Source organism: Struthio camelus, chromosome 5 (assembly GCF_040807025.1).
Source record: "Struthio camelus isolate bStrCam1 chromosome 5, bStrCam1.hap1, whole genome shotgun sequence".
NCBI classification, from domain to species: domain Eukaryota; kingdom Metazoa; phylum Chordata; class Aves; order Struthioniformes; family Struthionidae; genus Struthio; species Struthio camelus.
In genome coordinates, this window is record NC_090946.1 from 7,335,909 (window position 1) to 7,348,085 (window position 12,177).

A 12,177-nucleotide genomic window follows, 5' to 3' on the forward strand; every position below is an offset into this window, starting at 1 on the left:
CAAAGGTCAAAAGGAACACACTGAGCCACCTGATAATAGGATCATTATTTTAGCTCCTTTCAGTATTACCATGATCATTCAGTTTGTGCGGTCATTTATTTTCAATAAACACTGGGTTCTTTTAGTTTCTGAGATTTTTTTTTTTCCAGAATTTCCTAGATTCAAGCAGGCTCTTGATTGTAAGTGCAACGTGGAGGGCTAGAGATGGCCCACTTAAAGGGAAATTGAGATAACACTGGGCTGCCAAAACTTCGGTCTTTACTAACAACAACAGCTGATGTTGAAATTCAGCAGAAATAGCCCAGGTATTGGCAACACTACTCACTGGACTGTCAATAATTAAATGCCATTTCTTCTTCTAACCAGTTCTTTCCATGTTTATTCAGTCTTTGAACAGCTCTTCCCGGTGACGCGTGATTTCCCACGGGCGACTGCACAGGGGTGCGCTTGCGTGGGAAGAGCTGCGCGGGACCTGTGTCAGCACAAAGGCAGTTTTAGAGGCGTTCCTGAATGTCCTAAGGAAACAGGCAGCCCATGTCTTCCTCTGCTTTACTGGTTTTCGTTGCTTCTGTCAGTTAAGCATCAAAAGCAATTAGATATATAACTTAAGGTGGATTATACCTATTGCTTTGGCAGGCTGCCGGGTACTTCTCACTTGAAATCTTATGTTCCCCTCCCAACTAGAAGCTTATGTAAATAAAATTTAAAAAAAAAAAAAAAAAGAAGTAACTGCTGGGCAGATCTCAGGCAGGCCTCTGTACTGGCAGTTCATTGAAAAAGTATGTTTCAGTATTCTAGCAAGACTAATACTGAAACTGTAAAGCACTAAACCATTTCTTAATTAAATTATGTTTGTGTTTGCTTCCCACTTAACTTTTTTGTCTGTGATTGACAAAGGCGCACGGGAACTCTCAGAAGGAAGTTGCCTGGTGGCTTACAAATTGCAAGCTATTGCTGTTTGGTTTTTTCAATCTCGTCATGGTCAAGCCCACATAAATCCTCACTACGCTGTTTTATGAAAGGCTGTGCAACAGCACAGTTTATAAGCGGTTGAGCGAGCAGTCCATCAATAAAAGGAACGTTTCCTCTGTCATTTGGACAGTCAGCGCCAGCCATGGCTAAACGTCAGGAAGACGAGGAATGTCCTACGTTCTGCTTTCTGGATCGATTGCACTGCACAAACATACACGCTGTCTTCAACGACGCAAAGCACGCCTGGCCAGAACAGGACACGTCGGGTGGTACGGCCATGCCTCATAATAGCTTGGTGACCAACATGAAGAGCGTCTGGTCCTACGAGACTTTAGCGTTAGCTTTGACAAGGACCTTTTCTGATGATTGTTCACTTGTTGACTTCCCCCAAACTACTGTCACATTGTGTTTAACTTGGACTTTGTTCCATACTGTTCTACTATGGCTTGGGTTGAGCCTTTCTACCTGAAGGATGTATTTATGAGCGTTCCTCGGAAGAAGCCTGCTAGAAGCATCATCGTAGTCAGGCTGGACCTCACATCAAATAACATTCACGTTCTGCAACTGCAAGATCATTCCCTACATCTGACAATGTTTTGCACCCTAGTCTCGTCCCCTACTACTTTCGGTAGCTACTAGTTAATTACAACCCCTGAGCGTTATTCATTAAACTGTTCAGAATTAGTGGGGGATCCTGGCTTTTCTCGTTCAAATCCAAAAGATTAAAGATCTCAGTGTATACAGGAAAAAAGAGACTGGTAGTCCCAACTAGTTCTTTCAGTACGCTTTCCCACACAAACGTCGCAGCTGCGCAGGGCCTGATCTATCCTCTCAGCAGTCTGCACCCGCAGCCTTACTTTGAATTCATGTCCACTCTCAGCTGCTTCTAGAGGCTGGCGCTGCTGCTCGGTCGGGCTGGAGTAGAGGCATGCTTCGTGCTGCCCACAGGCAAAAGTCAACGCATTGTCCGCCTACAGGGGCTCCAAATTGTTGAAGGCGATCTCTGTTTTCCTTTGGCCGAGATCCCATCAGAAACAATGGAGCCAGCTCCCTTGTTTACAGCTCAGCTATTACGTGTAGAGCACAGACCTGAACACTAGGCATTTCAGGGACAGTAACGCTTAGCTTCCTCACATGACAGCTGGAGAGATCATTTTAAGTGTGCAAAATAACCTCAGCTTCTCTGATGAATGTTTGCATAGACATACAGGAGATTATTAAGTCCGAGAACTGGTTGACATTGCTCAGGATATACCTAGATGCAGAAAAAAACCACCAAGGCTCTGTTTGCACACACCTCTCAGCACTGGGTGTTGCGGTAGCAGAAAGAGCGAGAGCCCCAGACAGGGGCCGAGAGTAACCGGCTGTTAGTTTGGGAGCTCAGGGTCGTTTCTGAAGAGGACACGATACGTACTTGGGCAGACAGAGCTGTGCATAGCACCATGCAGCAAGAGCACTTGAAGGTGGCACAGACTTTGCACAGGGTAAGACCTAGGAAAAGCTGTGAAAAAGGGAAAGTTTCCGTGACTGCTAAATCTACTTTAGATGTAATTCATCCTGACTCTACCTGGGCCCTCCTCGTACATGACCTATCCAAATTCTGGCAGTGGTCTGACTGTGGGCTGAAAACATGATTTTTAAACAGATGCTGGACAACATTTGCAGAAAGCAAACTCTGAACTTGTAAAAATGGAAGCCAGATTTGTGCTGATATAGTCGGGATGAGCGCTCTCAGCTCATCTTCTGCACAGCAGCCGTCCCCAGGAAGTGGCAAGGGCACAAAAATTTTCTGAAAGTCCAAGCGTGGTCTCAGTCCTGCTCCAATTGAGTTACTGCATCACCATTGCTTTAGGAAACATTATGTACTAGCAGCTGTCTCAAACGCTGCTTTTAACTGGAACTTCCTCTCTTGCTTTAAAATGCTTTCTTCGTCCACGTTAATTTAGACCGTGGTGGCTAGAACGACCACAGACCTAAAAACTGAGCAGAAAGCAACACAAACTTTGGTCCCAACCCAGTCAGCAAGAGATAGCTAAACATGCCTCAAATATTACATGGACAAAAAGACAGTAACTCCTTTTCAATGCTCAAAGTCCCATAAACAAGATAAAATGTACATCCAGTCAAATATTTGTTATGGAGAATTTCCATCCCACCCACAAACTTCACTGTATTTCAGTTTGCAGACATTATGTAAATATAAAAACAACCCAAACTTGGCTCCAAGCTGGATCATGTGGCTGGAAATTTGACACTGATCTCAACTGTGAGTTTTGAAAGCCGTTTACTAAAAACATCTGGGCTCCACTTGTTCTGTAAGATAGCCTAAAAATGAAATCCTGCTCAGCTCCAAACTCCTCCTCTAGCTCCTCTGGCAAAACACTGTGCAAATTTTTCAGTCATTTCTTGTAGGTGCCCAATTTCGGCATCAGGGAAACTCAGGTTTTAGGCAATAGGTTTCACCGAGTACTTACAAACAGCACAGACTGCAAAAGGCTGGATTACATGGAACTGCTAGTTCCCAGAAACGTCCTAAATCAGGAACACAGAGGGTGTTCAAAGTCGCTTGAGAGAACTTGCTTCAAAGACAACAAAACAGCAAGCTGTTCTGTTATAGAAGAAAGTCCCAAAGACAACAAAAATGCAACAGTTTGTACTACAGGATTTTGTAAGCGAGTAATACAAAACTCATTTTGGACAGACAAACATTTTCTAAGTTGTGTCTTCACAGTTTTCTTCTCCTTCTTTTGCACATAGGCAGTTTAAAGTAAACGCCCCAGGAGATTACGGTTCTATAATTTGCTCAGAATACCCTTTAATCTAATTTTTTTTCTCCTTTGGAATGCCTCAGAAAAAAAGTGCTTGGAGAAGCAGGAGAGCGAATAAGAACAATGTTATTAATACAACAACACTGTTTGCTACGCATGGCCAGAAGCAGAATTTGGTGAATTCACTGGCATGTATCAGCTCCGTTTAACCTAATTTTAAGACCGGCTCCACTCTTTACGATTCCAAAGCTTTACATTTGATTCCAGTGATGGCACGTGCACTAGGCAGGCGTACCGGAGCTTTCATAAGATGCCGCAGAGTTGCCAAGTTGCAAAAGCCACAGTTAAGACTAACGCTGACATACCTCCACAGCTCAACGCGTGCCACAGTCCACAGCATTTGCTATATTGTCATCATCCTCTTGTAGCCGCGAGTTCCATTTTTTCCTCCTTGCAATATTACAAAGTCTTTAAAAACAAGGCAGGGGGTTCATTCTCCCTCGCTGTTATGTCCAACTTAATAACTTCTTCCTCAAATACTGAAAAGCTAGGGAAAAAAGAATAAAACTATACAGCTAAAGCCAGCAACCATAGGGAAATTCCTCAATGCACCAAAAATCACCTCCTTTCCAGTATGAATTCCCCTGCAAGACACTGGTAAGCATTCACGTCCTCATGAATGATCAGACAGCTTTCATTCTGAGTAGGATGCGCACGTCAAACAGCCTTTTGTAAAGATGAGGTTTCGTTTGGGAACTTGTCAAAGAGTCAAACGTTAAACATCCCAGAGGATATCAACTGAGGCCGTCAGTTCATTTTGTGAAGATGCACGACGGGGAGCCTTGAGCACGCAAGCTGGAATTGGCATGCCAACAGCACATCGCTCGGGCCCCGGCTGCGACACGGGGAGCTCACGCGCTCCCAGCGTGCTGGAGGGTGTCCACCGGACCTACGTGGCGGCACTGCACTCGGGCAGCAAGGGACAGAGGCTTGTGGGGGAAGCAAGGTCAGGGCTCAGCAGATCAGGCCGCCACGCCGGTGCGGATGCAAGCTGGAGCCACGCAGCTCTGTGAAAGGCTCCGTATCCCGTGACCGTGCCCCCCAAACTGGGCTATCCTCCTGCCTAAGCATGCTCACGCCTGTAATTATTGTTTATCCCCGGGATGTCTTTTTGACAGTTTGCGTGGCATCAAGTTTGAGCAGACGTTAATACAGCATTAAGCCTTCTAGAGTAGGTGGTGCTTGTTTTTATATGTAGCTACCCAAAAAAATGGCAGGCGGGTGAACGCTTTCAAGCGTGATGAAAAGAAACAAGCTTTTACATGGAACTGGCAGTTAAGCACCAGCTTAAAGAACATGCACCTGCCCGATAAAACATCAGCTCCACCACAAAAACAAGCACCAGCCCATGTCACGATCTCTCTCTGGCAGGATTTGCCGGCGGGGGGCCCTTCAAGACTGCTGCTCTTGTTCAGGTCTCTCCAGGAACTCATTTCATGGCTTTTTTTAGAGGAAGTGAGGAGACTAGGTCTTTTTAGTGGCTTAGAAGAGCCAGAGGGATTTTCTTTATTGAGGTGAGGCAGAGGTTGGCAAGAGCAAGTGGGAAGCAGAAGGACTCACGGAAAATATAACTGCAGGACATCAAAAAACAATAGCCAAGTTCTCCACGTCTTCCCTGACCTTCCACACACAGGCTGTTTTAATATTTAAACTAGCTCCAGTTTTATAGTTGGCAGGCAAAGGCCATTCCCTCTGCCACAGGGTTGACTTACGTCAGCTTGTTTTCATGCAGTTAGCACCTCGGCTAGTCACAGTGACTGGTAAGTACCAAGTTTGGAGGTCCCACCTCACACTTAGCCCTGTGCTCACAAGAGGAACAGCTGCACTTCCAAGGAACCTGTGAGCGAGGTGAGGCCTGGAGCTGGGCTGGGGGAGCCCCAGCAGCAGGCTGAGCTAACCCTGTCTAACCTAACCACTGCGGAAGAAACCACATCACGCTCACTACTCAAACCACTGGCAAGCGCTTGGCAGCTGCTGCTCCAGCAGGACCTCGTCCCTGCCCCAGGCAGTAGCCAGGAATCCCCTTCACCCTGGCTGCTGCCACCTCCATCTCACAGGGGGACATGTGCCACCTCCGTGAGGGCAGCTCCCCAGCTCCCGGGGATGCCCCAAGAGCACGCCGATCCTTCGGCCACTTTAGCGAGGCGTTCGACATCCCTCCAATCTCTCCTCGTGGCTTGTCAGCCAGCGGGGATTACAAAAGATGCAGTGAAAGGCATGTTTCGAGCAACCGAAGGACAGCTGACCAGTGCAACGGGCAATCTCAAAGGCCGGTTTTCTTCCAGCTTGAATAGAGGGAAAACCGTAGGCTGTTCCCACAGCAAAGTGGCTACAATCATCCTGCAAAATCTGAGGGGAAAGGGGCCTGAAGCACTCAGTCTTGAGCGGCTAACGTTACCGTAAGCAGAAAACCACAGAATTCACCCTCTTCCATCCAGAGACTTTGCAAGTCCCTTCTTTCCCCTGCTGTTATTTAGCTAAGAGCAAGTTCCCAGGCACAGACATGTCACTGAGGCTGGCTGAACTCAGTCCATGCTTGTACATCACCTTTGGTGACGAAAGATGAACGTAAGCACTGGGTCCTCCTCCAATGCCCACTGGAGACAACAGCCAGATGCCAGCAGACTCTAGTTGGGTCAAGACCTGACCTGCCTATAAATACGTAGGATCAGAGGCAAGGGCTGTGCAAACCAACAGACGTCCTTCCATTAACTTTGGCAGATGTTGCACTAGGCCCACAGATAGTGTCATTTCAGCAATCAACAAAATAGTCTCAGAACCAGCCACCTGGCCCATGCAGCCAGCTAGGTAACATGGACGCACAGTTACAGGAGTACGTGCCTCTATAAAAAGGAGCATGCAGACTCCTCAGGAATCACGTCCAGCCATTTCAGACCTTAGCACTAACTGCGTTGATAGATGCTCTGCAGAACAGACTAGGACAAATCATTAAACCCAGGCAGAGCACTAGCCTCTTAAATCTCGGCCATCGGTTAATGTTGCTCCACGTTTACGGTCAGCATGCTGGAAAGATTTTCCAGCTAAAAGCTGTTTCATCAGCCTCCTGGGGCAGCAAATGATGGCAGTCTGGCAAGGCTCTCAGACTCTTCTAGGATAGCTGCCAGCCTCATTTCGGGTTTAGGAAGGCCTGTGATATGCTCTCCCTGCCCGAAGGAATCAGTCCCTCCCTTTGGTTGCTCTACGTTATGAGTAGACCTGCTCAGTCATGCGTGGTTGCACTGCCCAAAAACCTGTCTAAATGGGCAATGATGACTGAGACTGAAACCAGTTAAATCAGGAACTTTCCAGTCGGACAAGAAAAAAGATTTCCGCTCCACGCTTTTTTAATACAGGTTGGACTCCTTGCCTTTTGTTTGATGCCCTCAGTTGTTTCTTAAAGCCATTACGGAGGGGCAGGACCTGCAGGACAGCAGTAGGCTCAAAGTCACACCACGTGGCTGAAACGCTTTCACAGCTTGTGGTTGTCAAAACGGGGAGGTCACGCTCCTTCCTCCCCACCTGATTTGCCCCTTTTCCCTGTCCCCAGCCACCCTGCTTACCGCACACTAGCCTCGGTGCTCATCAGGGCCTCTGCAAACCAGTTCAGCTCATGATCCTAGAGTAAAGCGAAACGGGAAAAGTCAAGCATTTTCGGCCAGTTTCCAGAGCCGGCTTGGCTGATGATCAGGTCTAATGAGCCCCAGAGTCAGGTGCAGGGTGGGAGGCAGGGTCCAGAGCAGGACAGGACTGCAGGTTGTCGGATCAGCTCGCCCATAAACAGGCAGCTTTGTCCTCAAGATCTGTTAACAGTGGAATAAACGCAACGGTGTCAACAGCGCACCGCTATGCTGCCCTGACTTAACGCTCTTAGCTGAAGGGGAGCGCGCTGCCAACGTATAAACAGAAAAGCGTTTACAGCTCCATCCACGGGGGCCTGCAGGAGCAAGCGTCCCATGCTGTGGCTATCGCTCGCGTGCTGGAGCTGAGCCACGCAGTGTGGCGTGAAGCCCTCCTCACCTGCTTCAGGGCAAAGGCAGTCACTCTCCTTGAGCCCTTTTCTTCAGGGCTGATTCAGGTTATGCCTTCATGCCGTGGTGGTGAGGGAGGGCTGGCCAAGCTCAGCAGCCACGTGAAGCAAGAAGGTGGGGAGACAGAAGGGAACGGCTTCAAGTGCCATGGCCCCATCCTTGAGAGCTAGCCTACTAGCCTACCCCCTCCCCGAAACCAGAGCGTGCTTCGTCACATGTGATGTGGCCAAGACACACACCGTAACTGCACAGGGGTTCAACCTGGGGTATATATCCAGTGCCAAAATTTGCTCCACGTAACTTCCTCTTTAGACAAGTCCTCTGACTTGCTGCTGGCTGTCATGCTGCCACCAGAACACCTCTGCACACGGAATGAAAAGTTTCCGGTACATATGGCCCAAGAAAAGGAAAAAACAACAACAAAACAGAAGGCAACCACAGCCTTTTTTTTTGTAAGGGTCACTGCGTGCAGGTCTGTGACACGCTCTCAAGGCAGCGAGGCACCGAGCGCGCTGCTGTACCAGGGTTAGGACCGTCAGTGCACGGGACAGCTGGAGGTGAGACCCGCAGCTGCGTTACTGAGCCTGCGCAGAGCAGGGACGACATGGGTGGCACGCTCAGGAACCAAGAGGAGAAAGAAAATGAGAACCTCTCCCTCAAAGCCTGAGTTAACACCACAGAAAGCAGCTCCCCAGCACCCAGCGCACACGTTGAAAGCTCTGCCACACTGCAGAGACGGCTCGCGGCCAGCCGTTCCTCCGACACGGAGCCGTGCTGAACAGCAAAGGCCGAACACTGCAGCAGGGAACAAAATGGAGTGGGAGATCTTCCCATATAGGACACTTCTTGCCTGTCATCCGGGGGTTTGTTCACAGAGGTGCCCGCTGCAGAGATTTGCACGTCTCCACCAAGAACAGAGCGGATTTCCCCATGCATCCCATGAACAGCCCTTCACAATGGCATTTCCAATGTGTAACAACAGAATAAGTGTCTTTCCGTGGACCTGAGTGGATTTTCTGGGAACCCCACCCTTGCCCATCGAACACTTTGGCCCAGACATCAGGAAACTAAGCCGTGAAGATGTTTCAAGCAGCCCCAACATGGAAGCTGCGGTATTAAGTCCTCTTACAAAGCGTTTCTCTAGTCAGGAGGTGCACGTTGAGCAACACGCTGACATCAGCTGAAATAACAGGATGGTGAAGAGTGACTCAGATGCTAAACCATGCGGACATTACTTCGGACACCACATAAGTTCTCCGATGGAGAGGAAAAATAAACCCAAATTGCAGCATTGTTACTTAATCCAGGAAACTCCGTCAGAAAAGTCAGCTGTAGAAACTGGCTCAGCATGACCATACAAAAAAGCTACCAGACCTTTTACCGGAATTCACAAGCAATTGCATACCTGGCCATAAAGAGCTTTAAGTAGCAGCGAAGACTCTGCCTGACATAGGAAATTCCTACTTCCTTCCCTAGCGCTAACACTCCAGCCTCGCTAAAGCAGAGCCTTACCTGAGAAGACTGCTCTGCCTAGTCCTGTTCCTTGCCTAGCAAGGAGTGTGCGCCCCAGCCCGCAGTCACTCTTTTCCCCCCGAGTGCCACGCTTTCTGCAGCAAGCTCAAACCGATTTGCCATCAAAACCTCGTGCTTGTTTAACTCCCACTCTCCTATCACGCACTTCTTAGATCAGGCAGTTCAGATCAGACAAGGAGAAGGCTGTTTCGCTGCCCTGCTGAAAAGCAACTGGGGATTCAAGAAACCTCATGAGCCAAAACCACCTGACTGCACTTTGCCAGCATTTTCTCCACCACTTTTCTAGCTACTTTATTTGCCCAGCAGCTTTTTTTTTTTTTTTTTTTTTTTAAAGAGAAGCCTGTGTTTAGAGTGCAGATCCTCTCTGTGCTCTTCCATCTTCTCACATGCCTCGATGTCACTAGTGTTTTTCTCCTTCCCTGTAAGGTTGAACTTCTCAAGATGAACAGGGCAGACCGCGGCTCTCAGCCTGGTAAGGGGAAGAAGAGCATCTACCTCCAGGGTTTGCCAGTGAAAATCCTTCTCCTTTGCATCCTCACCTTACTCCTGCCTGCAAGGCCCCGTGTCGTCACAAACCTCCTCAGGTGGGAAGGGTTCGGCACCCTCCTGCTGTACTCTAGAGGCCAGAAAGGCAGCTTGATCCTTAAAGTGGCTCAGTACAGGAGAAAAGAGTACTTTCTAAAGAACTACTTTACTTTAACCTGGCCCTTAGTCACATCACAGTAACCCAGCCACACAGACACCTACAGTAACGAAACCGATGAGCCAAGAATGAAGCTGTAAACTCAGGAGGCCGAGAAGGAAGAAGGCAGGGGACACCTCTCTCCCATTTGATGTCACGTACCAGGGATGCAGTGCTTTGGGGGCATCGCAGTTCAGTTGTACGTGACCTGTTCCCCGCTCTGCCCTAACGCTCGATTTCCTGCAAGGTCTCAAGGGAGGAGCTGAAGCCCACACCCCACTACAGGCCGGGAAGGAGAGAAAAGGGCAGGACGGAGCCCGTTCCAGACTGTTGTATCCGTATTCCCCCTAAAGAACATGCAAACAGTTCTGCAGCATGAGTCTAGGGAGCTGGGCCACCATCTGCCTAGAAGAGAAACCAGGGGCAGCAAAGAGAAAACAAGCAGAGCCCTGTCCGTTCCTCCCCCCACCCCGCAGACTTGTACAATCCTCAGGCCTCCCATGCCAGTAGGTCTGGTTCATCTACATGAGCCGCGAGCACCTCTCCAGCTGTGGGAAAGGCAGCCGGCGTGGCCTGTTTGAAGCCTAATGTACTGACTAGAAAGTACACGAGCTCTCAGGGGATGCGGAGAAGTTTGAGTCAGGAACCCTTCGGCGGGAGCTCTCAGCTTCTTCTAGATGCTTTCCTTGAGGGTTTCTTTTTTCCCCTTTTTACTTTGTTTTCTTTTTTGTTTCAGCTTCCATTAACACTCCTGGGCAGAGAACCTATCTGTTTCCATAGCCACATCCAGCCTAGGAAACAGCAGTGCGTGGGAGAGAGCGAGGAAGGGGAAGAAAGTGACACCATCATCACTTGAGACTAACTGGAAACCTTCTCTTCTTGTCCAGAGTCCTTCAGAAGTGCATTCTTCTGGAAACAACTGGCAGGAGACAGTGCTACCCCTTCTCCCCTCTCCCCTGCCACCCCAGGAGTTTTGTAATTAGACAGACTCCTTTTTGTTTAGGTCATCTCCTGTTTTCCTCTTAGCTGGGAACATCAAGACTGAGCAACAGCTGCTACGAAAGCAACCAAACCCTAAGGCTTGGGAAATGGGAAGCAGACAGAGTCCCTTCCTGACCAGCACATGACATTTATTCATTTTCCTTCTTCAGAAGGAGAAAGCATTTCATTTTCAGGCCACGTTCTTTGTTCTGACATTTGCAATAATCAAACTCAGTGAGAAACCATTCATCTGCTAACAGCAAATTGCAAAAAGCATCTTTCTTCCCTAGCGAAAACAAGTGGATTGTCCTCACCCCGCGCTGCTGGTCAGGGAGCATGTGAAAGGTTACGCAGCACTTAGCTTTAATTTCAGAGTTCAATCATCACGCAAACAATCCTGTCCTTTACAGCTCTTCCTAGACCTTTGTAACATCCCCATTTTGCTTACAGCACGAGGATTACAGTCCACAACTACAAGGCAGGGAAAGCGGCCACCGCTCCCAGCGCCGCCTCCTCCTCTTTCAACCCCTTTCCCCAAAACTCAAGAGATTTAACAGGACTGGGGGGGTGAGGAGGGCAATAAAAAGCTGCCAACCGCCGGCAGCGCCCTCCAGTACTTATCACCATTTGCACTGCTAACACGCCTGCCTAATCCTGTCATCGTTAAGCCAGAAACCTCATTTCCCTCTAAGTACTTTCCACTTTGCTGGCCTTCGCATCCATTAGCTCCGCTTGTCATAACTCATCCGAGCCTTCCCTCCCCTCAGCAAGGCCGGACCCGAGCGACGCTTCCGCCCCGCTGCGCGGCCTAAGGCTGCCTGTAACATCAGGGCCTCTCCCTCCTCCGAGGCCTACGCCGGCCGGGCACCCAGGGCTCACCCAGCCCCCCCGTGACCCCAACTTGCCGTTAAGGGCCCCCCCCCCCCCCCAAAAAAAACCCCACGCGTTCTGCCGGCCGGCGCGGCACAAAGGAAGCCCCAGAGCCGGCCCTCAGCTGCCACAAGGCCGCCCGAGCGCTCAGACGAGCTTGGCACCTCGGGGGAAGGGAAAAAAACCCTGGCAAGCGACACAGCCCGGCTTCCCCCTCCCCGCGGCTACCAGCCCTGACGGCGACACCGGAGCCGCCGGCCCCGCTGAGGCCTTGCCCCGCGCG

At 49.5% G+C, this 12,177-nt stretch overlaps 1 long non-coding RNA gene across 2 annotated transcripts; it reads right to left on the bottom strand.

Annotated features, from left to right (window-relative positions):
- Positions 1 to 4,149: 4,149 nt before the first annotated feature.
- LOC138067391 (uncharacterized) lies at positions 4,150 to 8,135 on the bottom strand. 2 transcript variants are annotated; one of them, XR_011141256.1, is made up of 3 exons: positions 7,818 to 8,135; positions 7,361 to 7,416; positions 4,150 to 4,287 (listed from the first exon to the last, which is right to left on the bottom strand). It is a non-coding gene; the product is annotated as an uncharacterized lncRNA (long non-coding RNA). The 2 variants fall into 2 exon arrangements; XR_011141255.1 differs by having other exon boundaries at positions 7,361 to 7,600.
- Between the last annotated feature and the right edge of the window lie 4,042 nt (positions 8,136 to 12,177).